Genomic DNA, 19,963 nt, shown 5'->3' on the forward strand with positions numbered 1-19,963 from the left:
GTTCCATCTTCGCTGCCCTAGTTACTTGTGTACTGGTGTTATGTTCTATATTGAGCGCTCCTAACATGTTTGGTATTGTTATGGGGATCACCTTGCTTTTTGTTTTGGGATAAATCTCGTTTGTCAAGACCCAACATTGGTATTGTTTGCTTAATAACAACTAAAATTTGCATAGGGCCTTGATCACCCCGTGGATAATTAATCAACCCCCCAGGCCAGTACTCCTCATGAGTGTTGTTCCAACACAAAGCAACTTATTAACGCTCCCCGGGGCAACTCAGAGTTTTGGCATGGTAACAATAGTTCATCTGTTGTGCCGTGAGAACGAGATACATGGCTCCTGTCGGGATCGTCGCCACTTTGGGCGGCCTACCTGCATTTGTTTTACCTTTCTCGAACGTCTTGTGCGTGAGATTCCGAGGATACTATAGGATATGTCGAGGTTGAGGTTTTCCATCAAAATTTTCGAGGAGACCAATGGTCTTCCGTTGTTCAGGTTATTCCGCGCAGCTTGTGGTAGTTTGTGATGGACTAGTTGGAGCACCATATCTTTCAAAAAGCCGTGCCTATGGTTATGTGGCAACTTGGAAACTTGGTTTAACACCTAGTCATAGCAAACTTGAAGTAAACTCGATTAAAATATGCCAATTGTTTGCGTAACCGTGAGTGTCTCTACTCTTGAGTTCTGCATCTGAGATAGGACACGGTGGGGTTATGTTTGACTCATAAGTAGGTGTTCAGGATCATCCCTTGATCATTATTAGTTCAGGACCCTTATGCATATACCACCCCCTTTTACTCTTGTACTCGTAAGTTAGGCACTCAAATAAATGCGTAGTGCTTACTTCAGCCTCACATGTTAACCATACCTCGCCCATTAAGCTTTGCTAGTCTTGATACCTTTGGAAACGAGATTGCCGAGTCCCTGGCTCATAGATTATTGCAGGTACAGGTAAAGCGATACTTTGACGTGAGCGTGATGTTTGTTCTACTTAGAGTTTTCTTCTTCTCCTTCTTCTTCATCGATCATAGGATGGGCTCGAGGCCGGCAACCTGGGGTAGCAAGGATGGACGTCATTTTATCGTTTGATTTCGTCCGTTGCTATACCCTGCCCTTCTACATTGTGATTGAATGTATTGTTGTATTGAGATGTTCAATGTGTAGTTTGTTGTTAGTGTAAGCCAATTCCATATACTCATCTCTTCTGTACATGTACTTGTAACGATATCCATTCTGGTGAAATGACGAGATGCAATTCTATCACTCTCGAGGACCTCACAGAAAAATAAGGATAGGATCACATCTTGGGCGTTACAAGTTGGTGTCAGAGCAGTATCGACCTAGGAGCCCCCTTTATTGATCAAACTTGGCTGAGTCGAGGCTAGTGAAAAAATATTTTGAGCCTATTTATGTATCGGAGAGTAGGATTCATTTTACTCCTCTTCTATGCTCTCATGTGGAATCCTGACGTAAGAATTTAATTCTACACCTCTTCTCACTCAAAAAACATTTAGGATCATGCGGGTCTTTTGGAATCTATATGATGCCGATGTGATGGAGGTCTGACTTGGTGCCTCTTGCTATCGAGGAGTAGAGCTCCAAGGGGTTTTCGACACATCGTTATCATTCACCTTCCTTACTATCTCAAGACGCGGACATCGAAACGCTTCAATATTTTGGTTGGTGACAAATAGTGTCGTGAATTTTCCCAACTACTGGTGGAGATAGCTTGGATGATATACCAGGTTTAGTGTCGTTGTTTTTTCGAAGGTCTGGGGTAGATGAATTTGCGGAACTTGTCGTATATGTGTTGACAGTTGCGGGAAACGTCTTGTAGCTGATTACATTGAGTAGGTTCCCGGACCTACAACCTGATAGCATAACCAAGAAAGATTTCAGAAGTTATCATGTGGGAATTCAAGTAGTTACCTAGGATTATATTGCAACAGATGCATGATGTGAGGTTGGGATTCGACATCTAATTGATTCGTTTGTTCACGGTCTTTCTTACAGCTGTTCTCGTTGTGTCTTAAAGAGTCCTTTTAGGTTGCTACGACTCGGGGATGTTTCGTATGTCGTGTGCACTGCCTTGTACATGAAGGATACTGTAAGCTCGAGTCCGTGCGGACCTTACCACGAAAATATCAGACATAATATCTGTCATGAATTTGTTTTTGGCTTAATTTGCAAGCCTCATCCTTTGTTTTGTTGGAGTATGGTAATTCAAGTTGCTTCAGTGTTAAGTGGTAATCTCATATCTTTCCCAAGTGTTGTTCTCATATTTCACTAGGAGTGCTAATCAATTTTCTCAATCAATTGTCATGTCAATCCTTTTCTATCGGAGTTCTTATCTTCAAGTCAATTCGATCCTCTCCAATATTTGCAAGATCCATCCTCATATTTCTTTCCGGAGTTCGTCTCATCTATTCCATGTTGTCTTTGTTTTCCCCACCCTCACACCCTTTTTCTTCAATGACTAAATTATCATCCAAGTACCTTTCTTTTCATTGATGCTTCCGCTATGTTTTCTTCTGTATCTTATCCAGTGATTCATTGTGAAGATGGTCAAGTGCAGAGTTCATCATTCTTCATTCTTGTTTTCTTCTCCGGTGGATTCAATTCAAGCTTTCGGTGTTCATCATATTCTTTTTGTTCATTCAATGCTTCCCCATGTGGAAATTTTTAGTCAAGCATATCTTATTTGTTCATCCCTCTCTCTCTATTCTAACCGGAGTGTTGAAGGAATCTCGGAAGATTCATGTTTCCATTCAAATCCTTTCAATTATTTCAAGGGTCTCGCCTCATCAAGTTTCTAATTTGTATCAGTGCAATCTCTCTTCCTAAGAAATCCATTCAATGGTGTTCTCTTTGAGTGGGCCCACAACCCACAGGCTTTTCCCATGATCTTACCTCGCTCTTCTAATCTTTTCTGGAGATCTCAACTTCTTTTCACATGTGGCATAAGTATGAATTCCACCAGTCTTATTGCTTCTCCAAGATCACTTTAAATTAATTTTCATCATTGACCCATCCTTTTCCTTATTCATTGTTCTTGAGTGTCTGAGTAATTCTTGGTGGTTCATCTTTCCATCATTCTCTGCACTTAATACCGAAGGAGAGTTTCTCTTAAATCTTATCTGTTCTCTCATAGATTCATGTTTCACCTTGTAGTTATTCTTTCAAATTGTTTTCAATCATGGGAATTCCTTCCATATCTATCCGATGCATTTCAGTGTTGTTTAATTTCTTTATCCTCTGCAGGTCATCATTTCACAAGATTTCTTCGTTCTCACCTTTCAGCGTTCATTCCCAAATTCCTCTCAATTGGTGTCTCTTCGTTCGCATCTCAATTATTCCGGTGCCTCATTCAAGTTTCTGCTAGGGTCTCATGATTTATTCGTTCTCGTGTATTCTATTCATTCATTCTAATTCTCACCAATAGTTCGTCCAAGAGTTCTTCAAGTTCGCGGTATTCTCTCTTCAATCCCTTTAAAGAAGAATACGCGGTATGCTAAAGTTGTTGCTTGTCATCAATGTAACTTGATCAAGGATAAGCCTAACATAATTATTATTCTTCTTTCATCAAGTTGATTTCAATTCTTTTCCGGAGTTGTTCATGAGATCAATTCTCGATTCTAAGTTGTTTGTCTTTTCTTTTACGAAGTCCCAAGTTTTCTCTAGTATCTCGTTGTGAAGCTTCATCTTTGCAAGGTCAATATCTTATTCTTTTCAACCTTCATTTCATTTTATCATTCTTTCGTATACGAAGGTCCTTCATGGTGGTTCTTCAAGGATTTAATTCATTCTCAAAGTATTCTTCAAGATTCTTGTTGGAGAACCTCAAGTATTCCTTCTCTTGCATCCCAATGTGCAATTCTTCCTCCTTTTTCCTTTGAGGTGGTGTTATAGAATTCTTGATTCATGAAGACTATCGAAGAGAATTTGTTTCAAGAATGAGATATTTAAGCCCACCAATTTCTTCCATCATGAGATTTTTTTTAAATCATGATTTCTTCATTGAAGTTATCTTCGATTGGATTTCACCTAAAGCTTTTCCTAAGGATTGTTGCTATTATGGTGATTATCGTTCATCCAAGTTCTCAATGTATCCTCTCGACGAAAGAAGTTTTGCATATCTTATTGCTCCTAAGCAATCCTTGTTTCTGTTAGTGGTCGGTTGTCACCACATTATTTGAGATGGTTTTCATAAGTCCACTACAAGCATCTTCTTTTCGTTGTTGATTTTTTAACTACTCCGTTCAATCCTTCTTTCTAAGGATGCTTTCTAATTCAATTATGGTAGAAGTTGTCATTTCCTTCTCCGTCTAATGATCTAGTTTCTCTTCTTTTGTTCCGGAGGTTTGTGATGTTGCTCTTTTCTATCTATTGTCTTGTTTGATCAATATCATGCTCTTTTCTCACTTATCCATTTAACACACATGTTGTGAAAAAAATTCAAGTTCTCCCCCTCTTATCAAGTTTTGCCTCTATTTCCTATCGAAGTGTTGCTCAAATTTCTTATGAATTCTTGCTTGTTCCTCTTGTCATTCTTCATCTCTTTGCAACCTTCAAGGATCATTGGTTTCACTCGTTTGTCAGAAGCAACTAAGTATTACCTCGTCATCTTCCCTTCCTCTTCCCCTTTTTCTTCTAAGATCTCGGGTCAAGATCTCTTGTTAGTGGAGGAGAGTTGTAACAACCCGGAACCGATGCTCCAGAAGATTCCTTTTTATTCCATTGTCGACGTGTCAACATCGCATCATGCACATCATCCGCATTGCATAAGCACTTCGTTGCCGTCATTTTTTCAAAACTTACATCCATTATTAGTTGTCGGTTCTCTCCGTTCTTTTCGTTGACCAATCGAGACCAACCACACATGCACGCGCCTACGGCATCATGAAAATATTGTTTCTAAAAGTGTGTATAATACTTTCTCAGATTGGATTGAAAGTTGGCGTATGATCCTATTATAGTGTAGGTAGGCCGCGTGCCAAATTTCAGCGCAATCGGAGTCCCTTCGTTACCCGAACCGTCAAATCTATAGCGACACTATAGCCAGACGTTTTTGGTGTTTTGAAATCCTATCATGGGCTGCAATCCAATCTCTTCTCAGCCCAAGCAACCTACACAACCCACCTAGCCCACTCTAGCCCCTAGCCATCGCACGGGTCGTCCGATCGTCTTGTGGTCCAAAAACGGACTAAAGATGGTAACCCTAGCCCTACATTGCTATATATAGACCTCTAGCCGTCCAAATCAGGCAACCCTAGCTCCCTCCTCGATCTGTGTGCAGCCAACCGCAGCCTCCACAGCCAGATGGGCCTGCCTTAAACCTCCCGTGGCCGTGGAGGCCCAGATCGGGGCCCGCCAAGCCCATCTCGGCCTAGGCGCGACCACCGCTGCCCGCAGCTGCAGCAACCCGCGCTTGAGGCACCCGAGCTCCCTGCTCGATTTGTTGCTGCCAGGTCTCACCGGTCCCTCGACGGAGGTCCCCACTGCCGCCTCTCATCGGCGAACTCGCCGCCCCCCGGGACCTCGCAACCCCGCCGAATCCTGGCCGGGACTCCGCTGCTCTCGCGCCCTCCCTTCTCCTCCCACCGGTCTCTCTCTCCCGTTGCACGCACCCGCCATGGCCGCTGCCGCCAAGTTGCATCGGATCTATACCCCCCCCCCTCGTCACGATCTGTCGCCGCACGGCCCCTCCCCCCGTTCCGATCGGCCCCCAACCGCCGGGGCCCTTGAGCATCGCCGCCGCACCCCTAGACGACATCGGCCCCGAGAAGGAGGGTGATACCCGCATGGGCCAGCGCGAGCACGGCCCAACTCCGCGCCAAGGCCCACCTCACGCCACCTCCAGCCGCGTGGGCCGGCCTCCCGTAAGGCCCAGCCACAGCTGATCCGCCGGCGAGCCTACCTCCTTGACATGGGTCGTGGCTCCTCAAGGTGAGTGTCAGTCCGCCTATCCCTCGCCTAGTGCATCGTATTATGTTGTGTGGTTGTAGATTCAGTGTGTATACTTTTTTTCTGCTCAGACGAATCTATCTGTTTATGAGGACATTTAGGAACTACAGAAAAATGTATTTTTTGAAATGATATTAACTAATTAACCATGCATCGCATGTAAAACTTTACATATGTAAAATATCCAGAATTTCATGGAGATTCATAATATCCCACTTTCACACATGTTAAAAATATTTAAACTTGTGGTTTGTATTGTTTTGCGTGATGCAATATTAAAATGATTTAATTCATAGCAACATAATTGTGCATCATATTCAAAAACTTTATAAATGAAAAATGTTTATAATTTTGTGTAGTTTCACAATATCCAACTTTGAACGATGTTTAAAATGTTTACTTGTTGTTTTCATTTAATTTGCATTAATGCCATGTTAAAACAATTTATTGCATAATTAATTAACCGTATCTCTGATTAAAGTGATCCACGTCTATAACTTGACTAGAACAATGCATAGAATAACGTGGTGGCATTTATTTTGCTGTTTAACAAATGTAAAATTTTGTTATAGTCAGAATAGTACCAAAATTTTAATTTGCATATGGGGACTTTGTGGAATTCTTATTCGTTCTTCTGGCCTCATTAAACTTACCTAGAATTTAATGTAGTTCCGTAATATCTTGTGCCATCCATGCTTTAACTTGTTTGTTTTGTCATGTACACGCATTTTGCATCCACGTCATGTTATCTTGTGTTAGTCATATCTTTTAGACCGTAACTCCGTTTTAGATGATTTATATATGTAAATTGACTAGAATGACGTGTGGAATCACATGGTCCACTTTATTTTGCTTCCTAATAAATATAAAATGTATTTATTGCAGATCTGGACTAATTTCGAAATTAACACATCGGGTCATTCCGGAAATGCTACAAGTTGTTTACGACCTCATTTAAGATGCCTAAATAGGTAGTTTAATTATGATTCACCTCTTGCCACGTTAACCAACATTTAAGATTGTCGTGTAAATAAACGAGAGTGAATTAAATGACTCATACGTGGAGTCTCGTCAATATGCAACTCCTTGCATATTGAACTTCACTTAATGTGTAGTGTTTGAATGTTGTGATTGCCATGCCTTGGATATTTAAATCAAAAATGCACCATATTTGTTTGTGCATCATGCCATGTATATGTTGTGGTGTTTATCGAGGGTTGATTGTCTGTTTCTGGATTTCTTCTTCTCGATAGATTTCTGAAACCGCTTAGAAGTGTGAGGATTCGTTCAACTATGTTTTGTCATCTACTTCACGGATTTGTTCTTCTTCCAAGCAGGATCTTAGGCAAGATGATAATTTTCCTAGATACCACTACTTTCATTGCTATGCTAGTTGTCACGTTTCTATCGATATATCTCGCTGCCTACCACGTGTTATGTTAAGCCAACCAACATTGCCATGAAAAGCCTCTAACCCCTCCACATCCCAGCAAACCTTTGTTTGGCTATGTTACTGCTTGTGCAGCCCTTCTTATAGCATTGCTGGTTGCAGGTGCAGTTTCTTCCCATGTGACAACATGGATTCCTTGTTATATCACCATATTATTGCTATTTAATTTAATGCACCAATATACTTGGTAAAAGGTGGAAGGTCAGGCCTTCTAGCTCGGTGTTTTGTTCCATCTAGGTTGCCCTAGTTACTTGTGTACAGGTGTTATATTCCATATTGAGGGCTCCTAACATGTTTGGGGTTGGTACGGGACCCCCTTGATTTTTTTGGGATATAACTCATCTGACAAGGCCCAATATTGGTACTATTTGCTTAATAACAACTAAAATTTGCATAGGGCATTGATCACCCCATAGATAATTAATCAATCCCCCGGGACAGTGCTCCTCATGAGTGTTGGTCCAACATAGAGCAGCTTATTAACGCTCCCCGGGGCAAGTCGGTGTTTTGGCGTTGTAACCATAGCTCATTCGTTGTGCCCTGAGAACGAGATACGCGGCTTCTGTCGGGATCGTCGGCACATCGGGCGGCCTTGGTGGATTTGTTTTACCTTTCTCGAACGTCTTCTGTACGGGATTCCGAGGATACTTTTGTCTATCTCGAGGTTGAGGTTTTCCATCAAAATGTTTGAGGACGCCGTGGGTCTTCCATGGTTGAGGTTATTCCGCGCAGCTTGTGGTAGTTTGTGATGGACTAGTTGGAGCACCAGTGTAGGGTTAATATCTTTCAAAAAGCCGTGTCAGCGGTTATGTGGCAACTTGGAAACTTTGTATAACACCTGGTCATAACAAACTTGAAGTAAACTCAATTAAAATATGCCAAATGTGTGCGTAACCGCTACTATCTCTACTCGTGAGTTCTGCATCCAACAGAGGACACGATGGGGTTATGTTCTCTTGATCATTATTAGTTCATGATCATTATGCGTAGACCCCCCCCCCCCATTACTCTTGTACTCGTGAGTTAGCCACTCAAATAAATGCTTAGTGCTTGCTGCAGCCTCACCTCTTAACCATACCTCACCCATTAATCTTGGCTAGTCTTGATACCTTTGGAAATGAGATTGTCGAGTCCCTGTGGCTCATAGATTACTACAACAACAGTTGCAGGTACAGGTAAAGCGATACCTTGACGTGATCGTGACGATTGTTCTATTTGGTGTTTTCTTCTTCTACTTCTTCATGATCATACGATGGGTTCGAGGCCGGAAGCCTGGGATAGCAAGGATGGACGTTGTTTTATCGTTTGATTTCGTCCGTAGCAGGACCCTGCTCTTCTACATTGTTATTGAATGTGTTGCTGTATTGAGATGTTCATGATGTAGTTTGTGAAGAGTGTAAGCCAATTCCATATACTCATCTCTTCTGTACATGTACTTGTAACGATATTCATTCCTGCGAAACGACGAGATGCACTTCTATCCCTGTCAAGGCCCTCGCGCCAAAATAAGGATAGGATCCCATACGGGGCGTTACAAGTAATTCCTTAGTAGGCTTGCTGGACGGTGGTGGGATTAGATGATATAGATCATGTGATCGAGTTAAGTTTGATAGGGCTTAATCCCTAGTATCCACTATGTTTTGAGATTGATGTTACTATGACTTTTATCTCCTTAAAGCATGTCACTAGGGCCCGAGTGCCATGATTTCGGATATGAAGCTATTATGTTTTCATGAATATGAGAGTGATTTGCATCCAATCTTGCACATTATAGTTACCTATTACGTGTCTTCATCCGCATACCCCCAAGGTGACAATAATTGGGATTCTTTCCGGTGATTGTCGTAGTGTGAGTTCATGTATTCACCATGTATTAATGCTTTGTTCCCGTTATCTATTAAAAGGATACCTTAATATCCCTTAGTTCTAATAGGATTCCGCTTCCACGGGAGGGTAGTACAAGAGATGTCATGCAAGTTCTTATCGCAAGCACGTATGAATATATATTGAATACATGCCTACATTATATTGATGAATTAGAGCTAGTTCTGTGTCGCCCTAGTGTCTAACTGTTACATGATCAATGTGATCTAAATCATTATCCATCACCGATCCACATGCCTATGCTTTACATATACTGAATCTTGCTAAGTTACTACTGTTGTTGTTGCTTTCACACCTCCTACTCAATTGCTACTGTTACTAATGTTACCTAAATTGCCACTATCACTGTTAGTGTTACTACTGTCATTTAATGTGCTACTAAATCTTTGTTGCACAGAGATATCCTAGGTGCAGTTTAATTGACAACTCAACTATTATGGAGAATAAGTATTCTTTACCTCACATTGTGTAGAATGAACAAATTAGGGTGAAATAATACCCATGAAGACTGTCGCGATCCCCTATACTTGTGGGTTATCACCCCTACCCTAGATCCGCCGGTTTTGACACTGACACCAACAACCATGAACTCACGCGCTTTTATATTACCACATCAATATCATCAACTCACAATTTCTCTTTTATGTGTTACATGAAAGAATTACCATCACTATTTAAAAACTCTCAAACAAATTTAAGTGAAGAACTAGAGTGCAATCATTTCTATAAAATATACACGCCACTGTGGTCTAAAAGATATAAGTGAAGCACTAGAGCAACTACTTAGCTCAAAAGATATTAGTGAAGCACATAGAGTATTCTAACAAATGATGGTGAAGATGTGTCTCTCTAAAGTGGGTGTGTCCAGCAAACAATGATTGTGGAAAACTAAAATAAAAGCAAACTATAATACACAATGCTCCAAGTAAAACTCATATCATGTGATGAATAAAAATATAGTTCCAAGTCACATATCGATGTATTGGGACGAAAGGGGGGATGCCTTCCGGGGCATCCCCAAGCTTAGACGCTTGAGTGTTCCTAGAATTTGACTTGGGTGACTTGGGAATCCCCAAGCTTAGGCTCTTTGATGCTACTTATTCCTTCATCCATCATGATAACACACAGAACTTGAAAACTTCAGCACACACAACCCAACAAAAAACTCGTGAGATCCCTTAGTAGGATAGGTAAACCATAAACATTAGGTACTATTATAAATTGATCATCTTTTCTTATTTCATCAGATCCCTTATTCTAATTTCTGCATAACTTATACCCCGCCAATATAGTCGATAACATCATCAAAAGAAGAAAACTATGCAAGCAAAAACAGAATATGTCTTAAGCAGAATAGTCTGTAGTGATTAGCAAAGACACCATTCTTGTTGTTCTCTAAAAATTATGAACAATTAGGACAACCTGAGGAGCTTGTATAGAAATATTGGGTAAATAATTCACATCAAAAAGACATTCCAGTAAATTTAGAGAAATTCTACACTGGATGCAAAAGTATATGTTTTTGCACCGTATCAATTTTACTCATCATTGAAATCATCCCAAAGGCTTTACTTGGCACAAACACTAATTTAAACATAGAAAACAAAATCATTACATTGTCAATAATCATGTTATCTCACACAAACAGAAAGTAGAACAAGGAAAATAAGATAACTATTGGGTTGCTCCCAACAAGCGTTATCGTTTTACGTCCCTAGCTAGGCATAATGCATAGTTTCAAGTGATATCGTCCGCCTTAGCTACTTTCGCGGGACCCTTATTGGATCCCTAAGGCTCCTTCCTTTTATTCATAACAATTGAAAGTGAAGCCACCAATTTCTCAAGTGACTCAAGTTTTTTAATGGAGGAGGTGAGGAAAGAATTTGTACGATGAAGTCTAGGACCCAAAGTTTTAATAGGTTCATTAATATTTTGTATTGCACTAATACTTTTCTGCAAAATCCCCAACTTTTCTAATATTTGGATTCCCTCGTGAGTAAACGAAGATATTTGAGGTAATGGGGGATGATAGTTGTCCAACGTATCAATAATTTTAATTTATGAAGTATTCATGCCGTGTTTGCCTATGTTTACAATACTTTTATATGGTTTTGAAGCACTTTATTTCATTTATTTAGAACTAACTCAGACTCACGCTAGTTTCAATAGAATTCCCATGGCGTTGTTTTTGTCCAGAAAATAAAATTTCTCGGAATGGCTGAAACTTATTTATGGTTTTTTCTATAGAAAATAAGAAATACCGGAGCGAAGAACCACCGGAGGGGATCTACCTAAGGGGCACAAACTAATAAGGGGCTCTCACCCTCCTAGGTGTGCTGTGATAACTTGTGGGGCCCACGTGGCTCTGTTGCGTGTGATTCCAATGCTGAAAAATCCTATAAGTCCCCAAACCCCCAGAAGTAAACCTAGGACTTCCGCTCCTCCGCCGTAACTCTTTGTATCAAATAAAAACCCTTCTGGGGCCTTTTCAGTACACTGTCAGAGGAGGAAATCATCTCCGGTGGCATCTTCATCACCTCGGCGGAGGCCATGACGAGGAGGGAGTAGTTCACCCTCGAGGCTAAGGGTATGTAACATTAGCTATGTGATTAATCTCTCTCTCCCTCTTTCTCTTGTCCTCTTGAGATGTCCAAATCATGATGTATCACACGCTTTTTAAATATAGTTGGATCATATGGTGTTTGTCCCTTGCTATCTTGATGTGATGAATTGAATCTTTCCCTTCGAGATTTTGTCATGTCGGATTGAATATTAGATTTGAGATCACTGTATGTATGTCTTGGTACTCAACTTGCGGATTTTCGTGGTGACAATGGGGTAATCTATTCATACGGATTGATACACGATCTTGTCTTACTTTCTCCAATAGAAATCTTGGGGTACTCCTTGAAGTTCTTTGTGTTGGATTGAATATGATGAATCTGAAATTGTTTGATGCATGGCAAATAATTAACCCACGGATACTTGAGGTGACATTGGAGTATCTAGGTGACATTAGGGTTTATTGATATGTATCATAGGTGTTATTGCAGTTCGAACTATATGGTTGTTTTCGACACCTATAGGAATAGCACAAAAGATTAATTGAACAGAACAACTTCGAGGTGGTTCAATTCCTATACCAACTTCTTATTATGTTCTCCACTAATAGGAACTTTGGAGTGATTCTTTGTTGGATGTTGAGGAATGACCATATGATTCTACTATGTTAGCATTGTTGAGAGATTGCACTAGTGAAAGTATGAAACCTAGATCTTGTTTCTAAGCATTTATAAAACATTTTGCTCGTTGTTTACTACTTGTTACCTTGCTAGTTTTATTTTTTCAGATTATGAAAATCCATTTCTACTATACATACTACACTTGTGTCACCATCTCTTCGCCAAAATAGTGCGCCTATACAATTTACCATTGTATTGGGTCTGTTGGGAACACAAGAGATTTCTTGTATTTTATTACAGAGTTGTTTGAGAAAGATCATATTCATCCTACGCCTCCCAAGGATTGATAAACCTTAGGTCATCCACTTGAGGGAAATTCATTGCTGTCCTACAAAACTCCGCACTTGGAAGCCCAACAACGCCTACAAGAATAAAGTTGCATAGTAGACATCAAGCTATTTTGTGGCACCGTTGCTTGGGAAGTGAGTGCTTGAAGGTATTTCTTTAGATATTTCAATTAAATCTTTCAGTTTCTTGTTTTTTAATAGTTTGGTTCTATAAAATAAAAGTACAAAAATATGGAATTATGGTTGCCTCAATTGCTTCGCCTTTTAACGTCTTTCGTGAAAATGATGGTTCGTAAAATTGTGCTCAGTTGTTAGAGGAAGAATTTATAAAAATTCTTAATGATAAATCCTTGAATTATGAGCATGATAGCAATATTGCTGGTATCAATTATCTGAATATCCATGCTGCTAATGGTATGCAAAGCCACAAGCTAAGGGATGTTATATTTTATGAGGATGATATTTTTAGCCCCTCAAGTCTGGATGAGAAAATTTGTTATGATGAGAGCATGCCTCAAATATATGATGATTATGTGGTGACACGAGGAGTAATAATAACCATGAAACTTGTAATCATGATTTTAATGTTCAGTTGGATTATGCCAATCAAGTATCACATGATAGTTATTTTGTTGAGTTTGCTCCCACCACTATTATAAATGATAAGAAGTTTGCTTGTGTGGGTAGTAATGAAAATTCAATGCTTTTGTATCATGAAAATAATGCTTCATGTGATATTTATATTGTTGAATTCCTTCATGATGCTACTACAAATCATTATGAGGGAGGAGCATATGCTTATAGGAATTGCAATAATATCAGGTTTTCTCCCTATATGTTGAAAATAATACAAGCCTGGTTGCCGCGGGGCCCCCCTAGCCGCGGCAACAAGGCTTGTGGCCTCCCTGTGGGCCCATGATACGTCCATTTGGCATCATGCATTCATGTTGATATTTATCGCTTTATGGTCTGTTATATTACTTTGTAGTACCATATTTATGCCTTTTCTCTCTTATTTTTCAAGGTTTATTTGAAGAGTAAGAACTCAGGCAGGTGGAATTCTGGACTGGAAAAGGAGCAAATCTGAGTCCTCTATTCTGCACAGCTCCAAATGCCCTGAAAATTTACGTGGAATTTTTTGGGAATATATAAAAAATACTGGGCGAAAGAAGTACCAGAGGGGAGCTACCAGGGCCCCACGAGCCTGGTAGCCGCCACCCCCCTGATGGCGGCTACAGGGCTTGTGGGCTCCCTGACGGCCCACTGGCCTCCCTCTTATGCAATATGAAGTGTTTCGTTCTAGAAAAAATCAATCGGGAGCTTTTTCGTGGTTTCACCGCCGCCACGAGGCGGAACTTGAGCAGATCCAATCTAGAGCTCCGGCAGGACGATCATGCTTGGGAAACTTCCCCCCTGGAGCGGGAAATCGTCGCCATCGTCATCACCAACACTCCTCTCGTTGGAGTGGATGCATCTTCATCAACATCTTCATCAGCACCATCTCCTCTCCAATCCCTAGTTCGTCTCTTGTAACCAATCTTCGTCTCGCAACTCTGATTGGTACTTGTAAGGTTGCTAGTAGTGTTGATTACTCTTTGTAGTTGATGCTAGTTGGATTACTTGGTGGAAGAGTTTATGTTCAGATCCTTGATGCTATTCATTACACCTCTGATCATGATTATGATTATGCTTTGTGAGTGGTTACTTTTGTTCCTGAGGACATGGGATAAGTCATGCTAATAATGGTCATGTGAGTTTGGTATTCATTCGGTATTTTGATATGTTGTATGTTGTTTTTCCTCTAGTAGTGTTATGTGAACGTCGACTACATAACACTTCACCATATTTGGGCCTAGAGGAAGTCATTGGGGAGTAGTAAGTAGCTGATGGGTTGCTGGAGTGACAGAAGCTTAAACCCCAGTCTATGTGTTGCTTCGCAAGGGGCTGATTTGGATCCACTAGTTTAATGCTATGGTTAGACGTTGTCTTAATTCTTCTTTCGTAGTTGCGGATGCTTGCGAGAGGGGTTAATCATAAGTGGGATGCTTGTCCAAGTAAGGGCAGTAACCAAGCACCGGTCCACTCACATATCAAACTATCAAAGTAACGAGCGTGAATCACATGAACATGATGAAACTAGCATGACAGAAATTCCCGTGTGTCCTCGGGAGCGTTTTTCCTCCTATAAGACTTTGTTCAGGCTTGTCCCTTGGTACAAAAGGGATTGGGCCACTTGCTGAACCATTGCTACTACTTACTACTTGTTACTTGTTAAGCACGAGGAGTTGTTCCTCAACCTGAGGTCCCTACTGAAAATATCATTTAAGAAATTCCTTCGGGTATGCTTGAAAATTGCTGGCTAATCCTTTTACATGAGATGGATCTTCACATCCAGACTTGCATCTAATCTATGTAGATGAAGTTTGTGGTTTATTTAAGCTTGCAGGTTTGCCCGAGGATGAGGTAAAGAAGAAAGTCTTTCCTTTATCTTTGAAGGATAAGGCGTTGACATGGTATAGGCTATGTGATGATACTGGATCATGGGACTACAATCGGTTGAAATTGGAATTTCATCAAAAGTTCTATCCTATGCATTTAGTACATCGTGATCGGAATTATACTTATAACTTTTGGCCTCGTGACAGGGAAAGCATAGCCCAAGCTTGGGGGAGGCTTAAATCAATGCTATATTCATGCCCCAATCATGAGCTCTTGAGAGAAATTATCACTCAAAACTTTTATGCTCGGCTCTCTCATGAAGATCGTACCATGCTTAACACTTCTTGTACCGGTTCTTTTATGAAGAAGGATATTGACCACAAGTGGAATTTATTGGAAAGAATCAAACGTAACTCTGAAGATTGGGAGCTGGAGGAAGGTAAGGAGTCAGGTATGAATTTCCAGTTTGATTGCATTAAATCTTTTGTTGAAACAAACACTTCTTGAGATTTTAGCGCTAAGTATGGACTTGACTCTGAGATAGTAGCTTCTCTATGTGAATCTTTTGTTGCTCATGTTGATCTTTCCAAAGAGAAGTGGTTTAAATATCATCCTCCTGTAGAAAGCAACATAGCGAAAACCAATCTAGTTGAGGAGAAGGTCATTGCTTTTAGTGATCCTGTTGTTCCTTGTGCTTACACTGAGAAACCACCATACCCTGCTAGGATAAAGGATTATTCTAAAGCTCCAACTATGATACGTAGGGGTTACATTAGACCACTTGCACCCCCTGAGGAGATTAGAGTTGAACCTAGTGTTGCTATTATCAAAGATCTGTTAGCCGAAGACATAGACGGGCATGTTATCAAATTCTGTGAGGACTCCGCTAGAATTGCTAAACCTCACGCGAAAGACTAATACGGACCTGTAGTTGGCCTGCCCGTTGTTTCTGTCAAGATAGGAGATCACTATTACCATGGTTTATGTGATATGGGAGCTAGTGTTAGTGCAATACCACGTTCCCTATATGATGAAATCAAAGATGAGATTGCACCTGCTGAGTTAGAACCCATTGATGTCACTATTACGCTAGCTAATAGAGAAAATATCTACCCTCTCGGAATTGTGAGATTCGTAGAAGTCCTGTGTGGTAAGACGAAGTATCCTACTGATTTCCTCGTCCTTGGTACTGCACAAGATAGCTTTTGTCCCATCATATTTGGTAGACCCTTTCTCAACACTGTCAATGCTCACATTGATTGCATTAAGCAGACTGTCATAGTTAGTTTCGAGGGCGTGTCTCATGAATTTAACTTCTCCAAGTTTGGAAGACAACCCCATGAAAAGGAGTCTTCTGGTAGGGATGAAATCATTGCTCTTGCCTCTATTTCCGTACCTCCTACGGACCCTTTAGAGCAATATCTGCTTGAGCATCAAAATGATATGCATATGGATGAAAGAGATGAGATAGATAAAATTGTCTTAGAACAATATCCTATTCTCAAGAATAATCTGCATGTTGAACTGCTTGGGGATCCTCCCCCACCAAAGGGTGATCCTGTGTTCGAGCTTAAATAGTTGCCTCATACTCTTAAGTATGCTTATTTTGATGAAAAAGAGATATATCCTGTTATTATTAGTGCTCTCCTCTCAGAGCATGAAGAAAAGAAGTTACTAAAAACTCTGAGGAAGCACCATGCTGCTATTGGATATACTCTTGATGATCTTAAGGGTATTAGTCCCACTCTATGTCTGCACAAGATTAAAACTGAACCTGACTTCAAACCAGTTGCTGATCATCAAAGGAGATTGAATCCTAAGATGAAAGAGGTCGTGAGGAAAGAAATATTAAAGCTTCTGGAAGCAGGAGTCATTTATCCTGTTGCTCATAGTGATTGGTAAGTCCAGTACATTGCGTACCTAAGAAGGGAGGTATCACCGTCGTTCCTAATGATAAGAATGAGTTAATCCCACAAAGGATTATTACTGGCTATAGGATGGTGATAGACTTCCGGAAACTGAACAAGGCAACCAAGAAAGATCATTATCCTTTGCCATTTATCGACCAAATGCTAGAAAGGCTATCCAAACACACACACTTCTGCTTTCTAGACGGTTATTCAGGTTTCTCACAAATACATGTTGCACAATCTGATCAGGAGAAAACCACTTTTACCTACCCCTACGGTACCTTTGCCTATAGAAGTATGCCTTTTGGCTTATGCAATCCACCTGCCACCATTCAAAGATGTATGATGGCTATATTCTCTGACTTTTGTGAAAAGATTGTCGAGGTTTTCATGGATGACTTCTCCGTTTACGGGTCTTCCTTTGATGATTGCCTCAGCAACCTTGATCGAGTCTTACAGAGATGCAAAGATACCAACCTCGTCTTGAATTGGGAGAAGTGTCACTTTATGGTTAATGAAGGCATCGTTTTAGGACACAAAATTTCTGAAAGAGGCATTGAAGTTGATAAGGCTAAGGTTGCTGCAATTGAGAAAATGCCTTGCCCCACAGATATCAGAGGTATACGAAGTTTCCTAGGTCATGCTGGTTTCTATAGAAGGTTCATTAAAGACTTCTCTAAGATTTCTAGGCCTCTTACCAACCTCTTCCAAAAGGATGTCCCGTTTGTTTTTTATGCGGATTGTGAGGAAGCTTTCGAAATACTTAAGAAGGCTTTGATAACCGCACCTATTGTTCAACCACTTGACTGGAACTTGCCCTTTGAAATCATGTGTGACGCTAGTGATTATGCTGTTGGTGTTGTTCTAGGACAAAGAGCTGACAAGGAGTTGAATGTTATTCACTACGCTAGTAAAACTCTAGACAGTGCCCAAAGAAACTATGCCACTACGAAAAAGGAGTTTTTAGCAGTCGTGTTTGCATGTGAAAAGTTTAGATATTATATAGTTGACTCCAAAGTCACTATTCACTCTGATCATGCTGCTATTAAGTACCTTATGGAGAAGAAGGACGCTAAGCCTAGGCTAATCGGATGGGTTCTCCTGCTACAGGAATTTGATTTGCACGTCGTTGACCGAAAGGGTGCTGATAACCCTGTAGCAGATAACTTGTCTAGGCTAGAGAATGTCCTTGATGACCAACGACCTATTGATGACAGCTTTCCTGATGAGCAATTAAATGTCATCCGCACTTCACATAGTGCACCGTGGTATGCTGATTATGCAAACTATATCGTAGCCAAATACATACCACCCAGTTTCACCTATCAGCAAAAGAAGAAATTCTTCTTTGATTTGAGACACTACTTTTGGGATGATCCTCACCTTTATAAGGAAGGAGTAGATGGTGTTATTAGACGTTGTGTGCCTGAACATGAACAAGGACAGATCCTGCAGAAGTGTCATTCCGAAGCCTACGGAGGACACCATGCTGGAGATAGAACTGCTCATAAGGTATTGCAATCAGGTTTCTATTGGCCCACTCTCTTCAAGGATGCCTGAAAGGATCGATATGGTTGACTAGAGGGGGGTGAATAGGCAACGACCACTTTTTAATTAATCTTAGCAAGTTAGGGTAAACAACATAGGGGTTCATAAATATGACAACAATGGGGTGAACCGTAATGAAGCTAGCAACAATAGCTACTAAGACAAGTAAGGGAAATACAACAACATAAGCATACACAAAATAAACGTTAGACATAACCACAAGTGGAACCAATGAAGACGAGGATGTGTTACCGAAGTTCATTCCCTTTGACAGGAAGTACGTCTCCGTTGGAGCGGTGTGGAGGCACAATGCTCCCCAATAAGCCACTAAGGCCACCGTATTCTCCTCACGCCCTCGCACGATGCAAGGTACCGTGATTCCACTATAGGTGCCCTTGAAGGCGGCGACTGAACCTTTACAAACAAGGTTGGGGCAAACTCCACACAAAGCTTGGAGGCTCCCAACAAGACCACGAAGCTTCACCACAATGGAATGTGGCTTCGAGGTGACCTCAACCGTCTAGGATGCTCAAACACCCAAGAGTAACAAGATCCGCAAGGGATTGGTGGGGGAATCAACTTTTCTCTTGGTGGAAGTGTGGATCTAGGCGTTCTCAACCAATCCCTAAAGAATCAACAAGTCTGATTGGCTAGGGAGAGAGATCGGGCACTTTTGAGCTTAGGGAGCAACAATGGAGCTTGGGAGGGTAAGAGATAGGGTTCCACAGCTAGAAGAACCCTTTTTATATTGGGGGAAAAATCAAACCGTTTTCCCACTCATAGCCCGTGCCTAGCGGTACTACCGCTAGATGCAGCAGTACAACCGCTAGCACTCCAGCGGTACTACCGCTGGGCCCCTGGTAGTGCATAAGCACTACCACCGCCAAGAAAGTCTTCGCAAAAAGGTCCGTCCACGTACAACCGCTAGGCAGGCGGTACTAAGCTCCTGTAGAGGTACTACCGCTGACCAGGGGCGGTACTACCACCAGCTAGCGGTACTACCGCTGGCTGCAGCGATACTACCACTAGCACTCCAGCGGTACTACCGCTAGGGCGAGCGGTACTACCGCTAGGGCCAGCGGTACTACCGCTGGGGGACCCTTTGCAAAGATGAAGGAAACACTACGGCGGGAGCCACTCCAAAGTTGTCGGCAAGGGGGAAAATATGTGAAGTGTGCGCGTGCAAGATTGATTCCACCCAAACCTTTCCACTACGGTTCCCCTCTTAATAGTACGGC

The sequence above is a fragment of the Hordeum vulgare genome, chromosome 4H, assembly GCF_904849725.1.
Source record: "Hordeum vulgare subsp. vulgare chromosome 4H, MorexV3_pseudomolecules_assembly, whole genome shotgun sequence".
In the NCBI taxonomy this organism is placed as follows: Eukaryota; Viridiplantae; Streptophyta; class Magnoliopsida; order Poales; family Poaceae; genus Hordeum; species Hordeum vulgare.